At 44.7% G+C, this 16,658-nt stretch overlaps 1 protein-coding gene across 1 annotated transcript in view; it reads right to left on the minus strand.

The window, feature by feature from the left end:
* The window catches only part of DPYD (dihydropyrimidine dehydrogenase), a 1,875,594-nt gene that overhangs the window by 489,692 nt on the left and 1,369,244 nt on the right, over window positions 1–16,658 (minus strand). The window lies entirely within an intron of this gene.

Genomic DNA, 16,658 nt, shown 5'->3' on the forward strand with positions numbered 1-16,658 from the left:
TATTTGTCTTGTCTTGTCTTGTCTTGCGTAATGATGTGTAGACTTGCATAGCAATCGTCACCTGCAGGGATTGGGACTTGATACTTTGGGTGACAGTTCAGGGCAGAGTATAGTTGCTGTGTTACAGCCTTGCAACACATTCTGCTGCTATAGAGGAGAGAGGAGGGACACTTTTCCTGTAGGAATAGAACAATCTAAAACACCACAAAAGGCTTCATCTGGAAAAAATAGTGTACAGTGCAACAATATTCAATAGAGACATTATAGCCCCACCAACAAAATTCCCAGCAGCAACAGCCCAAGTCAGATCTTTTCCTGACAAAGACTTTCAGGGTGAATCATGTTGAAACTGGCGTCACTGTATATATTTGTACCCTCTTATGCTATTCCCTCAGTTTAGTGAGCAATAGACTGTGTACAGGGCCTTGTTGTGTCCAATTGGGGCAGTGATTCTTCACCCATTGGTTATACTGACCTACATCTGTCACTGCTTAGCCCTACATGTTTGTGAGAAAGCTACACCCCTCTCTATGATGCACATATGAGGGAGCTGGGAGACCAGTGAGAACCAGAACACACCTGTAGGGTGTAACGATCGGTGTAACACAGAGAGGATCTGATTACCGGTGATCTGCAGTATCACCGAGAATGCAGATATATACCCGATTATTGATGATCTGCAGTATCACCGATAATCAGATATATCTCTAACCTCTGGACACCTGAGAGATGAGAGTGTTTTGGTGCAACAGTAATAATTTGATGACCGCACCTGAATATCAGGTGCTAGAGCAATAAGGAGTATTGCTCTGCAGCAAGTTCCTTCCGTTGGTCTGAACTCTCCGCAGGGAGGAGTCAGGCCGAGAGTGGGAAGAACAGAACGTGAGTGACACCAATGGAGGAGTGTCACTGACAGATCTGTGAACTATCTCTCAACAGGAGAGATAGTTCTCGAGGTCGGGCAGGCCAGGTCGTTAACACACGGACAGATAAAGTACAGAAACAGGAGACAGATGCAGAATCTTGAGACTAGCCGAGTTCAGCAACAGAGTATCAGAATGACAAAGGTACAAAATCAGAGATCAGAGGAATGGTCAGGAAAGCAGAAGGTCATAACAAATAATCAACAATTCGTAGACAAAGGTGTGCGTTCCTTGGTCATCAACACCTTGGAAACTGGTCTAGATAATAACACAAATGATACAGAATTCCTAGACTAAGGTGTGAGCTCCTTGATCATCAACACCTAGGAAACTGGTCTAATGTAACACAGATACTGACAGGGTCTGAGTGCTACCACGTAGTGATCGCAACGCCAGACACCAGAGGAATGACCAGCACCCAGTATATATACACCAGCGCTCTCCTGTGCCTCCCCTAAGTGCTGGACCAATGAGAACTGAAAGAATTGTCAGCTGACACCCCTCTGGCTGTCATAAATGCTCGGCCTCTCCGCACACGCACGTGTCCTTCTGAACCAGTGTGGACTACAGTCCCAGCCACACCAGACATGTGTTGTAATGCCTCTGCTGTTTTGGATGCGGAATCCGCCGCACCGCTGTCCGAGCGTGCAGCGTTTTCTCCGCATTCAGCAGTACTGACAGAGGTAGGCCTATGCGTGCAAACCGCCGCGTCGGCCGCGGAATCCGCCGCCCTGTTCTCTGGGCATGCGGCGGTTTCTCCGCGTTCCGTCAGGCCAGTGAATGCAGGTCCCTGCGCACAAGCTGCCATGTTGAACGCGGAATCAGTCGCCTTACTCTGAGTACTTGCGGCGGCTTTTCCGCGTTTTCTCACATAGGGCATGTGAGCCTCCCACACGGACGCATGTGGAAAGGTCTCTTCACGTGTCCTGTATATTATATTTTATATGTTGTCAGTAGAAAGCGCTCCGCTGTATACATCAATGTGGTAAGAAAGTCCCATAGGAATTGCACTCACCCTTCCAAAATCACCACTGTTAGATTGGTCATAGATCGCTCTGCGTCCAGCCCCCGGTCCACGGGTCTGCTGTCAAGTGGGTATGACGTCCAGTCCCCGATCCACGGATCCACGGACCAATCTAACAGTGGTCATTTTGGAAGGGTGAGTGCAATTCCTATGGGACTTTCTTACCACATTGATGTATGAAGCGGAGCGCTTTCTCCTGACAACATATAAACTGTACTAGGGGGGATATCGCTGAACCCACTTTAGAGCGCACACGCAGGAAGGATTAAAAAGGACACTGATAGAGACTGGACACAACCTACGGCTGTGACCGGTACTCAAAGTGGGACTGTTGTCTGTGGACTCTGCTGGTGGTCTTTAGATCACCTGGTTGGTTTAGCGCTTTGTATAAGTATAACCTGTATATTATATGTTGTGCACCTTACAAATATTGACCTCTAGTACCTTAGTGGGCGTACGTTAAAAAAGGGTGCTGGGAAAAAAGGGCGCGGGATTTTAAACGATAAGCATGGATAACGTTTAAAAATGTATTGTACTGTATTTCGTTTAAAATTAATGTTTTAAAAAGTTATAAATCATTAAATAATGTGCATTAAATTGGCAATTGTAAAAACGTTAATCTTTCATTTAAATAGTGAAACGTATAATAACGTTTAAAAAAAAATTACTAAGTAACCCTCCCTGTACCTACCCCTAACCCCTAGACCCCCCTGTTGATGCCTAAACCTAAGACCCCCCCTGTTGGTGCCTAAGTAACCCTCCCTGTACCTACCCCTAACCCCTAGACCCCCCTGTTAGTGCCTAAACCTAAGACCCCCCTGTTGGTGCCTAAACCTAAGACCCCCCTGTTGGTGCCTAAAGCTAAGACCCCCTGTTGGTGCCTAAACCTAAGACCCCCCTGTTGGTGCCTAAACCTAAGACCCCCTGTTGGCGCCTAAACCTAAGACCCCCCTGTTGGTGCCTAAACCTAAGACCCCCCCTGTTGGTGCCTAAATCTAAGACCCCCCTGTTGGTGCCTAAACCTAAGACCCCCCTGTTGGTGCCTAAACCTAAGACCCCCCTGTTGGTGCCTAAACCTAAGACCCCCCTGTTGGTGCCTAAACCTAAGACCCCCCCTGTTAGTGCCTAAACCTAAGACCCCCCTGTTGGTGCCTAAACCTAAGACCCTCCTTAGTGCTCACTGTATTGTGTGTAGAATAATGTTTTACAAACAGTAAGGGATAACATTTAAAATAATGTTTTATTGAAATAAGAAACGTAAATCATCACAAGCAGTTATAAAACATGAAAAATCTTTGGGCGCCGTTGGAAAACGTTATTATTCTCGGGCGCCCTTTTTTCCTGTTCGGCGCCCAGTAAACGATAATTATTATAGGAGTGAATGGCGGCGCCCGATTTGTCCACTAGCCTCCTGCGCCCTTTTTTACTGTTACCCCTTAGTGGGCATTAAATTAAACTTGTTATCTTATCATTATTGAAATGCTAGCATAATACACATACATGGATTAATAGTAACAGCAATAATGATAGAGTGTTTTGTTTTTGTTTTTCATTTGAAATTAACTCAACTCCTGACTGCTACCTGAAAAATATCTGGCTATTCCAGAAAGCATTTAGAAGCAGGAAATCTAAAAAGCCTTGCCATTAAAAAGGAATATGAATCTGGTTTTAGAAAATCAGCAAAGAAAATAAGATAGATTAACACTAGTTAATTAACTCTCACATCTATCATCTTCAGAAAGGCAATTGGAGATATAATATTAGAAATCAACATATTTATAGCCAACTTTGCTAAAACAAAAACAAGTTAAATGGACAATGGCAAAATATTGCAGACAGGTTAAAAAAGAACAAAAAAAAAACAAAAAAACAAAAAAAACACAGATAGCATGTTAATACAAGGGTTATGAGACAGGAAAAACTTTGAATTATGTTCCTAAAATAGTGAATTTGAAAGGTACTATTATATCTGAACCAAATATAAATTTACAAACCAGTTTCTGATTATCATAATAATATTTGGCATAGTATATCAAATTAGGAATTAATACCATTTATTGGCTAACTTTAAAATAATAAAAGTGTAAACTTTCATCATACATTAGAGTCTTAAGAATGTATTACTATATACTTAAAGCTTACTCTCTCAGGGCCCATTCACACCTGAGCGGGAATCGCACGATTCCCGCTCACGACAAACCGCTAGCGGTTCTGCAAGAACCATTACACAATGTAGCGAGTGGCAGTGTTCTCACTGCCGCGGTTGCGGTTAGCGATAACCGCAACCGCGCTGCATGCAGCTGTTTGCCGGCGACGAGCGTTCCGCGATTTGCGATTGTGATTAGCGTGCATAGCATGCTAATCGCGATCGCTCCAAACCCGCCGCAGTGTCCAGTGATTTTTCCGTGCTGATCGCGGGAAAATCACTCCCGCAGAACGCCGGCGGTAATCGCCGGCGTTCTGCAGTTTTAAGTGTGAATGGGCCCTAAGGGCCATATGCAATTCACTTTTTCACCTGAGTTTTCACCAAGGTGATATTTTTACAACTTAAAATAAAATGACTTTTAAGCCCCCGGCAAGCTAACTAATACTCAAAATAATTTTTATAGTAATTTTTGACCTACTTTTTGGTACTTTTTCCATTACAAAGTGCTAAAAAGTTATATTAAATTGAAGATGAAAAATTATCTCCTAGGAGAAAACTCAGGTGAAAAAGTGAATTGCATATGGGCCTAAATGTTTTAAAGTTAGCCAATAAATTATATCATGCTGATGATTCAAACCTGTCTGCCTTAACTGATGGCTAACATGCTACACTACTCTACTACTATAATATGTATAAACAAAATAGAAAAAAAAGGAAAAAATGCTATACTGTCTGCAGATAGAGATGGGCCGAACCTCTGATTTTAGGTTCGAGAACTTCCGCGGAAGGTTCGGTTCGCGGAAAAGTTCGCGAACCGCAATAGACTTCAATGGGGAGGCGAACTTTGAAAAATAGAAAAAATTATGCTGGCCACAAAAGTGATGGAAAAGATGTTTCAAGGGGTCTAACACCTGGAGGGGGGCATGGCGAGTGGGATACATGCCAAAAGTCCCGGGCAAAAATCTTGATGTGACGCAAAGCAGCCTTTTAAGGGCAGAAATAACATTAAATGCTAAATTGCAGGTCTAACGTGCTTTAAAACATCTTGCATGTGTATACATCAATCAGGGAGTATAATTAGAGTACTGCTTCACACTGACACACCAAACTCACTGTGTAACGCACCGCAAATAGCTGTTTGTTGTGTGTTGTGACGGCCGTGCTGGACTAATTGCAGCCAAAGGTGCTCAGATGTCAGTTACCTGTCCAGACCAAGCAACTGGCACAAACAGATGTTCACAGATGCCCTGGCACATCTCGCCAGGCAGCCATGCATGGGGATCCGACGGTTTGTGACCATGGGCATTATGCACAGTGGCTTAGGCCTTGGTTCCACAAGGTGTTGAAATAAGTGATGCATGCATGAATGGGCATCTGCATGTACTGTACATGTATTTTTACGTATGCTTACGTATGCACATCTGAATGTGTGTGCACTGCGCATGACGCAATGTGCAATTCATGCCAAATTGCCAATTTAAGTCTGAAGCATGCCACTCTCCAGTGCTGTAGAATTCAAGGTACTTTTGTAAGTTTGTACTCCCACACCTTCACTTTGAGTCTGCCTGTGTCCGATTAATTAATTGATGCTAAACATGGCCCGTAGTGCCTGCCTTGTTGCCAAACCCTGCTTGTCTGACTACCTGATCCAATGCCAACCCTAAACCTGTTCAGAAGCCTGATGCATTGCCAAACCCAGCCTGTCTGAGAACTTATCCTGTAGTCAACCTCACATCTGAGAGACTTCAGAGCCTGCTCATGGGAGAGCTTCTTCATCTATCTGGCCATGCAGTCAGTTATCAATCAACAATCTTGCAAGCGCTCCTTCCCCTTGTTCACCATTGGTCCCTGTTTCAAACTCAGGGCCTTTGGTTCATAATTTGCTAGAGTTGCTGTCCTCAACACTGCTTTTTCCTCCATACCAGGTACATTACATCAGTGAACAGGAGATGGCAGTCTGTACTGCCGGACAGGTGGAGAATCGTCCAGTTCACTTACCATGTGAAAGAGGCCTAACACATGGAGATGTATCTACAGGGGTACAGGTATGGCATGTGCCATGGGTGCTACTTACTGGGGTGCTGCTCCATAGCATCCCTGGTGTTCTCCATACAGAGTCTAGTTTTTATCTGGGGGACAATCTGCTGCCTGGTTACATCTTTTGGGGGCCAAGCTACCTACATATTATTTGGGGGATATGACCTATTGCAATACTCCATTCTTACAGGCCATGCTTCACCTCAATGTGGACACAACCAATTCAACAGAGACTAAATATTTGAAGGGTGCACCCCTTTTCCCGGGGGCGGATTTCAGATTTTGCCATGTGCACTGTTTTCCCTGCTAAAACAATTGCAAATATACAGCAAGCATTTTAATATTTATCAATGTTTGGTGCATTTCTCCCCTATAACAAACAAAATATAATATAACTATATGTGACCATATGTAGATAAAAACAACAATATTTATTTCACGCTTTTCTCCTGGCAGACTCAAAGCACTTCAGGGCTGCAGCCACTTAGCGAGCGATCTGCGCCAGGAAAAAATAATAAAATACTGAACCACTTGGCTCAAGTCTTGAATCAATCATGCATGGTTTTTTAAATATTTTTTCTCTGTAAAAGGTGAAGTATTATGTGGAGAAGATGGGCTGTGTGTCAGGCAGATGGGTTTAGATTTAAATTCCTAAGAGAAGAGAACATTGCTTAAAAGTCTGCTTAAGTGCAACTTTGATTGGTGTGGGACACTAATTAAAAAGTATTCCGTAATGATTAAAACTGAGCATAACACACAAGAAAAGCAAAAAGTTCTCTGCAAAGCTAAACGCACTTCTAGAATTCCATGTGCCAGAGAATTCAGAATAGTATTTGTGCTGTGCACCATTTAGCACAAAATCACAATAAGCTTAAGCATTTGCTACAATATTTTGCTTCAGGGACCTTGAATCAACATTAAGATTGAATAAAAACATAGCATTTAAATTCAGCTAATTCTGCCTTGGTGCTTTAAAAACTATTTGCCGTAATAAGACGTATCATCAAGAACGTCCAATTTTAGTACTCAATAAAAATAAACACTTTTTTTGTTATTTTCATTTTTAAGTGATAAATATTTAAACAGTTTAAGCCTGAAGAGTTCTATTTTAGGTAGACGACGTTTCACACTCAAGAAATTAAAGCTAATTAAAAAGGAACTATAAGAATGGAAATCCTTTTTACCATTCATTTTGCAAAAATGAAGTTGTGTCCTGCAGTTTGTAACTTAAGGCTAAATTGAACAATTATTTTTATTTCTACAGAGAAATGAGATAAATGGAGACAAAAAGAGAATTAACAAATTAGCTTGAATTGCTAGTTTAAAAGGGACAGCTTATGACTTTTCAGCTAACATATCACATTGCAATAAATAACTTTGGAATACCAAGGTAGCTCATGACGACCCAGAACCACTAGGAAATTATAGGGAGCTAAAGGGTACCAAAAAGCTCTTCTACTAAAAAGCAATGGTGAGTGTAATTTGGCTTCTTAAAAGAGGTATTTGCGATAATTAAGCTTTAAAGTGAATGGGAACAGCATTTAAAAAAATGAGATAGATACTTACCCAAGGAGAGGGAAGGCTTTGGGTCCTATAGAGCCTTCCGGCTTCTCTCCTGGTCCCGTCGTTCTGGTGCTGGCTCGCCTGGTAGCAGTATTTGACTAAATTAGTCAAATACTGCTTTACCCAGCCAAAGGAGGCTTCAGAAGTCTTCAGGGAGCCCTAGTGCTCCTGAAGAAGGGCGGCCCTGTACTGCTCCTGCGCAAGCACGCTCTCTTGCATGCTCACGCCTGTGCAGTATGGAGCCGCACGCCTTTGGGAGGACACGGCTTCCGAAGACTTCCAAATACCCTTTCGGCGGGGGATTGAAATGGGGGGGGGGGAGGATAGAGAGCACCGAGAGATGAGATGGAAGGCTCTATACGACCCAGAGCCTTTCCTCTCCTTTGGTAAGTATTTGCTTAATTTTTTTTTAAAAAGTTGTTCCCATTCACTTTAAGCGAGCAACTGTGGCTTCCCATTATGTTAATAGCACAGTGAGAAAAAATGGGCACCAAATAATGGTAATAGAGTACCAGTAATGTTACCGATATTGTATTCTAAAACAGAACCCTCCTTGTTGACAGTGAAGCTCATCAGGACCTCGTGATCACGGAATAGCCGGGATTCACAAGCATTTTTTCACTATCTGACATCGTGATCCTAATTCATGAGCGCCCCTCGATCACAGATTCAGTTCTGAATGCACCCGTGATCATGGTCCAAATGCGGCTTGTGATCACGGATTTAGCCATGATCACAGCCGTGATTAAAACCGCCAAAACCCGCCGATTTTAGCGGTTAATAGCAAAGCCCCCTTACATTATATTAGCACCAAGTTTGCAGGATATGATAAAATCGAGTTTCTCAAAAAACTATAAGGTGTTTTTGAAAAAAAAAATTGCCCTTGTTCCCACTGTTCTACTTAACATATCTGGCAAATTTGGTGTTTCTAGCAAGTAACGGGGCTTTGCTATTAGCCACTAAATTCGGTGGGTTTTGGTGGTTTTAAATCACAAATACTTTTTTCATTTGAAACTTTAAAATCGATTTTCTCAAAAACTATCAGGTCTCTTTGAAAACATTTTTTAAGTTGTAGCCACTGATCACATTTATAATCCATGCAATTTTGGTGATTGTAGCACGTATGGGGGCTTTGCTATTAATGTTAAAGTCAAATCCATGCTCATGGCCGTAATCACAGATTCTATATGTAATCACAGCTAAAATCCGAGTCGAATCCGGAGCTCCGATTCCATTCCGGATCACGGTCACGACATATACGGATTTCGATTCTGCCATGGCCAGATTTACTAAAATTTGTGATCGGGAGGGGGGGGGGGGGGGGGTATCCGAGCAACACTATTTGTTGATGCCTACCTCTAACCGATTCCTCTAGGTGGGTGCCTAACCTTGACCACCCCCCTCCCCTCTGCTAGCTCTAGGTTGGCATTTTACCTTGATCCCCCAAACCCTACTCTTAAAGACCACCCCATAAAAACATTATCCATAAATGTAAATTTGGGTGCCACACTCACAAAACAGCAGGTGCACCTGCAATGCAAATTGCGGCTATAAATAGCAGGCCCAGTATTTATAGTTGCAATTTGCATTGCTCCAGTACCGGACGCTTTATTGGACGAGTATGGCTCTCAAATTTACAGTTATAGACAATTCTTTAATGGGTGCCTATGACGATGCCTAAATGTAATGGTGCATGTCGTGCCCAAATTTGTGTGATCCTCCCATGGTGCAACACTCCTGAATATGCAAATCATCTTTTTATGCCACTGAAGCAGCCAGGCTTACATCCTGAACCACTGGTGTATAGCAAGCCTATAGCTTACACATTTTACAGAGCCACATCAACCCAACATGCAGATAGCCTTTTTTGGGCTTCCTGGTCCTCATCAGTACATGGCAGGTATTAATATAGTTTTATGTGATAGGGCTTGAACCAGTACTAAGGAATACCCAGGAAGCTCATGGTGACCCAGAACCACTAGGAAAGTATACGGGGCTAAAAGAGACCAAAAAGCCCTCCTACTAAAAAGCAACACTAAAAAGCAATACTGGTCCAAGTCCTATACCATAGAGCCATATCAGTCCCTGCCATGCACTGAAAAGGACAAGGATGTGCAAAACAGGCTGTCTGCATATTTAGTTATAAAGTTATACGCTATAGGCTTGCTATATACACCAGAGGTTCTGGATGTGAGTTTGGCTTCAGTGGCATAAAGAAATCATTTGCATATTCAGGAGTGATGCATCATGGGAAACCACAGTTGCTCACCTAAAGCTGAATTATCACAAATACTATACTATACTATATTCAAGCATTGTAGCCTGAAACCTGTTTTTATTGGTTCCTACATTGCAATTATAGAGAACTTTTTTAAAAATTATGGTTTCTAAGTTAAATGTGTGTACAGATGCTTTAAGCAATAATAGAGGCAGACTTGTTCTCTGCTTTCTTTATAAAGCAAATCTAAAGTGAAAATTAAAGTGTACCCAAGGTAATATGTGACATGATGAGATAAACATGTGTATTAGGGATGATTGGAACAGGCGATTTCTGATATCGCGGTAATTCCGCTATAACGAAATTCCGCTCCTGCTACATTCCGACGGATTCCCAATTTCCAGAGTTAAAGGGAACCTAATGGATGTTTCCTTTTAAACAAATACCAGTTCCCTGGCAGTCCTGCTGATAACTTTGGCTTTAGTGGTGGCTGTATCACAATCCTGATTACAAATTTTTTTTGGAGCAGCAGGAGTTGTCGTAGGCCATGGGACCTAGCGGTGGTTTCAAGGCGGTCATCACAATTTTTGTGTTTTTGTAGCAGCAGGAGTTGTCATAGGCCATGGGACCTAGAGGTTGTTCTAAAGCAGTCATTACAATTTTTGTTTGGAGCAGCAGGAGTTGTCGTATGCCATGGGACCTAGAGGTGGTTCCACGGCAGTCATTGCAATTTTTGTTTGGAGCAACAGGAGTTGTCGTAGGCCATGGGACCTAGAGGTGGTTTCACAGCAGTCATTAAATTTTTTTGGGAGCAGCAGGAGAAGTTGTAGGCCATGGGACCTAGAGGTGGTTTCACAGCAGTCATAATTTTTTTTTGGAGAAGCAGGAGAAGTTGTGTTTTAAAAAAAGCAAAAATATGCGATAATAGTGATAGGCAGCAGAGTTTGAGAGGGAGACCATTTGAGGCTTGAAAAACAGCAACATTTTAATTTAGTCTATCTAAAGAATTCAGCATGTTTTAAGCTTCTGTGATGGGTCTATCCCTTCTGATCCTTCTGATTGGCTTAAAAATTCTGTCTAACAGTAAATGCAGCTTTTACACGCTTCAGATAAAATTCCGACAGAATTTTTGCATAGAAATTCAACTATTTACCGATTACTGCTATAGATGTTCCGTTCCGGCTTACCGGAATGGAACTGCCAATTTATGACCGGAATCGTGGAAATCTCCATTCCGCAGAATCCGATGAGCAACCCTAATGTGTATGTACAGTACAAAACATATTATTAACTAGGCAATTTTACTTTTTGAATTTTGCTCCCTGAAAGAATTAATTTCTAGGCATATAGAATGTAGTAAATATAGAATATAGTAAACATCACTGATAAGCAAATTATGGCCATAAACGTTTTCCTGGCAGAATACAACTTCTGAGGGCAGGGGGAGATAAAATACATGAACTTTTGACCTTTTTCTGACTCTGGGACACTTAATAGGCTGCTATTAATTAGGTTGGTGGAGCTCCTGCCTAGGCACCGCTAAAATATCCGACAACACTGATATGCACACCCAATAGAGAGCTATAACCTGCATCAATCACTAGCTCAATCTCTCCTGAACCTGCAAAGGTAAATTATGTCCAGGAGACAATCGGAGGCAGTTGCGAAACTTCAGAAATACCGCATGGGTACTCAAGAGCAAGATGGCGCCGTGGCGCTGGAGGAAGAAGAGACCTCTCCGCCCACTCTTATCCAAATAATGGAGGCTATAACCAACTGTCAAGGCAGCCTTGATGTTATAACCTCCAGACTTGAGGAGGTGAAGACAGACACATCCCTACTCCGACAAGATCTACAAAACGTCCGTTCTAGGGTTACGGGTACGGAAGAGCGTATAAGCAGACTGGAGGATGACACCAGGCCTCTCCGTCCTGAACTCACGACAGTGCAAGCCGAAATACGCACCATGAGGGAACGCCATGACGACCTGGAGAACAGGAACCGGCGTTCCAACATCAGAATCGTCGGGCTCCCTGAGAAAGCTGAAGGGACAAAACCCGCCGAGTTCACAGAGCAGCTGCTGATGGACCTCTTTGGTCGTGACACGTTTTCGCAGGCCTTCATCGTGGAACGTGCTCACCGTATCACTCCAAAGGTGCCCCCCCCCCCCCGGGCACGCCACCCCGCACGTTCATTTTCAAATTATTGAACTATAGGGACCGTGACACCCTTCTACAATCAGCCCGGGAAAAAGGTGAAGTGCACTTTCAAAACACACGCCTCTCCTTCTACCCTGACTATTCCATAGAGGTGCAGAAACAGTGGGCTTGCTTCTATGATGTAAAGAAAAGGTTCAGAGATGCAGCTATATCCTACGCAATGATTTACCCAGCTAAGCTGCGGGTGGTGGCCGGGGGCCGCACGCACTTCTTTCTAAAACCGGAGGAGGCCTCCAAGTGGCTGGACGAAAACAAAGCTCTGCGTACTTCCCCGAGGCGTGAGGATGCCGAATGATGCTCTGGACACCCTCTTCCATAACTGCCTAAGGTACTGTTCCTCCATATTCCGCCTGTCACAAAACTCTGTGCATGCTGAGCACAGCCTCCGCTTCTATCAGCATTATTGCCATTGACTCTTTTTTCACTCCATGTTGTTCCCTGCTCCCCACAGTAAGTCACAAATTTGCTCCTGTAAACTAATGCAAATTTTTTTTTTGCTTAGCATACCCCTTTAACTTACTCCCATTAAATATTGATGACATACTCCAAAATACTTTCTATTCCAACGGAGTGACAGGCAGTGCCTCCCTTTTCTTTTCCGGACGGACATCAGCATCTACGGAACTGAACTCTCTCTTCAGATCTCAGCTAGTATTGTAACATGCTTTCTTATTTCTCCATGCCAGGTTTCCATCTACTTGAGCTCACTGGAACCCCGAATTGCTCTCTGAATCAACCAAGCCTAATAACCTAAATCCTTCCTTTTTAGTACATAAGGTTTTGAAACTATATTGCATTATATAATTTTAATGTCATTAATACCCTGTTGCCGCGAATTAGGACACTATAAGTGTGCAATATCTAACCACACTTTCATTCCCTGAATATAGCGGTGCACTGGGTGTGTATCTGTACCGCTAAGTTTGCAACCCTTTATAGGAATCCTTCCATTTAGTGTTTACTCTCCACTCTTCGGGTTTCCCCGGGTGGGTGGACTGCATGGTATTGTGCGTGCACCTGCCCTTGGAAATCTTCCATAGGTTTTGGGGGGGGGGAAGTTTTGTCCTTGACAAAACCGGGTGGTATGGGGTTTCTGGGTTTTTTATTTTTCGTTTACTGTTTTAGTTTGGTTATCTGTTACAAGGCCTTATACTCTATGGATGTGGTATGTGTTCACATAGCAACCCTCTGGCATACGGATATGGTCGAGGTGCACTTAAATACAATATTGAGAAATCAACCAAATGGCTAAATGTCTAAAAGCACTTTGCTGGAACGTTAGAGGTTTAAATGATAGGATTAAGCGGTCTACAATCCTGAACTACTTAAAGGGATATAAACCAGATATCACTGTTCTTACTGAAACGCACTTAACGGGTAATAAGACGCTTGCCCTTCGCAGGAGCTGGATTGGCTGGATGTACCATGCTACTGTGAGGAATCGCGGAAGAGCCGCCGCCATGAGCCAGCGGCGGGCGGCTCTTTCCGCATCGCACGGAGAGGCAGCCGCCTCCTCGCATCATGAGGCGGCTGCCTCCGTGCAGCATGTTGCGGAACGCGGCGAAACCGCCGCTTTGGACGCGGCGGTTCGCGCACATGCTCCGGCGGCAGAGACTCGGAGCGGGGCTGCTGTGGCTGGGACATGTGGTCCCTCGAGATTTAGAGTGACGCGCGCGCACTCAGGCAGGGCCTTTATGGCAGCCAGTAGTAGTCAGCTGACCAGGCTGGTCAGCTGACTCTGGCTTCATTCCCCATTGGTCCAGCACGGTGGGAGGTGCTGGGGAGTGAAAGGGGTATATATACTACTGGCTGGTCATTTCTCGGGTGTCTGGCGTTGCGATCACATACGTGGGAGCACCCAGATCCGTAGTCAGATCCGTTAGTGTGCCGGGACCAGCTGGAGCTGTAATCCTACACTAAGCTAGATTCTGTTGATAGCTTAAAGTACTAGTTTGATTGTGATTATCTGTTATGACCTTTGCCTGCCTCGACTATCCTCCTGAACTCTGACCTTGTACCTCGTTATATCTGATACCCCGTTGCTGAACCCTGCCTGTACTTTGACTCCACCTCTGCCTCCTGATTTTGTACCCCGAGATATCTGATACTCCGTTGCTGAACTCTGCCTGTACTTTGACTCCGCCTCTGCCTCCTGATTTTGTACCCCGATATATCTGATACTCCGTTGCTGAACCCCGCCTGTACTCCGACTCTGTCTTTGCCTACTGATATTGTACTTATCTGTCCGTCTGTATACGACCTGGCTTGTCCGACCTCGAGAACCGACCTCACGATTGGAGGCGGTTCCCCCGTCCTGTTGGTGACACTTCCTCCTGAGTGTCACTTTCGGACTTCCCTTCCCACTGTCAGTCTGACTCCTCCCGTCTTGGAGAGCTCAGATCTGCGGAAGGAATCTGTGCAGTCCTCCTTGCTGCACTGAGGCTTGTCCTCTGTATTACTGTTGCACCAATCACAACACTCTACTCAGGTGAACAGAGGTTAGCAAGTATATTGGATTATCGGTGATACTGCAGATCACATATAATCTGGTATACGTCTGTATTTCCTGTGATACTGCAGATCACCGGTAATCAGACCTCTCTGTGCTTCACCGATCGTTACAGAACGCCAGACCACAAAACCGATGGAATCACGCGCTGATCCTCTGACTGTGCTTGCCACTTCGGTGGATAACATTCATCAAGCACTGGGCCAGCACAAAGCCTTAATCGATGCTCTATCAGGCTCTGTGAAAACCCTCCAGACGTCAGTTGATTCAGTGCGATCCCCTCATAGTGATGACATACGTATGCCTGTACCTGATAAATTTTCCGGCCACAAGTCTGACTTCCGGAATTTCAGGAGTAGAGTGTTGTCGTATTTCGAGTTGAGACCCCGATCCTCGGGGACTGAGACCCAACGGGTCATCTTTATTAAAACTTTGTTGACTGGGGACTCCCAGTCCTGGGCATATAACCTGCCTCCTACCGATACCGCTCTGACCTCGGTAGAGGAATTCTTTAAGGCCATGGCCATAATCTACGACGACCCTGACCTTGCTGCGTCCTCAGAGCGGAAGCTCAAACTTTTGCGGCAAGGCAGAGGTTCGGTCGAGGATTATGCGGCGGAGTTCCGTAGGTGGTCAGTCACCTCTAGATTTGATAACTTCGCCCTAATGGATTATTTTTTGTCTGGGTTGACGGAGGAGGTCTTCGACTTAATGTTAACCGTACCCGAGCCCAAGACAGTTGATGAGGCCATATCATCGGCCATTCGAGTAGATTGCAGGCTACGCCATCAGAGGCAGGCTAGGGGCAGTCACCGTGTCAGGGTGACTTCGTACGCGGCACCGGTTGCTGCATCCTCTGTAACAGCATCTCCGCCTGTCTCACCCTTTCCGGCCTTGCCTCCACCAGAGCCGATGCAAATTGGTCGATCAAAACTGACCCAGGTGGAGCGAAGGCGGAGGATGACGGAACAACTGTGCCTATACTGTGCAGAGGCAGGACATAGGGTGCGAAACTGCCCCAACAGGGCGGGAAACGGGTCTGCCTAGGAGTAGTGGGGGGTGACACCCTAGGCACACAAACCTCACCCCTTAAAGAGAAAAAATTACTTCTCCCTTGTACGGTCACATGGGATGATAAGTCTGTTGCCACTGAAGCTTTTATTGACTCCGGCTCAGTGGCTAACTTTATGAACTTTGAGTTTGCTCAGGAGTTGGGTCTACCACTCACTCCCGTGAGACCCCCCATTCAGGTCACGGCAGTTGACGATTCCCCTTTGCAGCGGAAACGTCCCCTGTCACAGACTCCGCTTGTGAAGCTCACCATAGGGGTATTGCACGGGGAGCAGTTACAATTTTTTGTTTTACACATGTCCACCTCCACTATTATCCTAGGCATGCCTTGGTTGCAGGTTCATTCCCCGCAGATAGACTGGGCCACAGGACAGTTGACAGCATGGTCACTTCATTGTTTCCAGCAGTGTTTGGGGAGACTGACATTAGGTCTAACTAAGGTACAGGTGGAAGGTATACCGGAACAATACTCAGATTATGCCGATGTGTTTTGTCCCAAGGCCGCGGATAAATTACCCCCGCATCGCCCATTTGACTGTCCCATTGACCTTCGTTCCAGTTGTATGCCTCCTCGAGGCCATTTATATAACTTATCTGGCCCCGAGAAACTCGCCATGCAGGAGTACATCCGTGAGAACTTGGCAAAGGGCTTCATCAGGCCGTCCCGGTCACCCGCTGGGGCAGGCTTCTTTTTTGTTAAAAAGAAAGACGGGGGTTTACGGCCTTGCATCGATTATCGTGGCCTCAATAAAATCACAGTGAAGAATCGCTACCCGTTACCACTTATAGACGATTTGTTCACACAGGTCACAGAGGCTAGGATATTTTCAAAACTGGATTTACGGGGGGCATACAACCTGGTGCGTATAAGGAAGGGTGATGAATGGAAGACGGCCTTCAATACCCCTGATGGGCACTACGAGTATAGGGTGATGCCCTTCGGTTTGT

This window comes from Hyperolius riggenbachi, chromosome 6 (assembly GCF_040937935.1).
Source record: "Hyperolius riggenbachi isolate aHypRig1 chromosome 6, aHypRig1.pri, whole genome shotgun sequence".
Lineage (NCBI taxonomy): Eukaryota > Metazoa > Chordata > Amphibia > Anura > Hyperoliidae > Hyperolius > Hyperolius riggenbachi.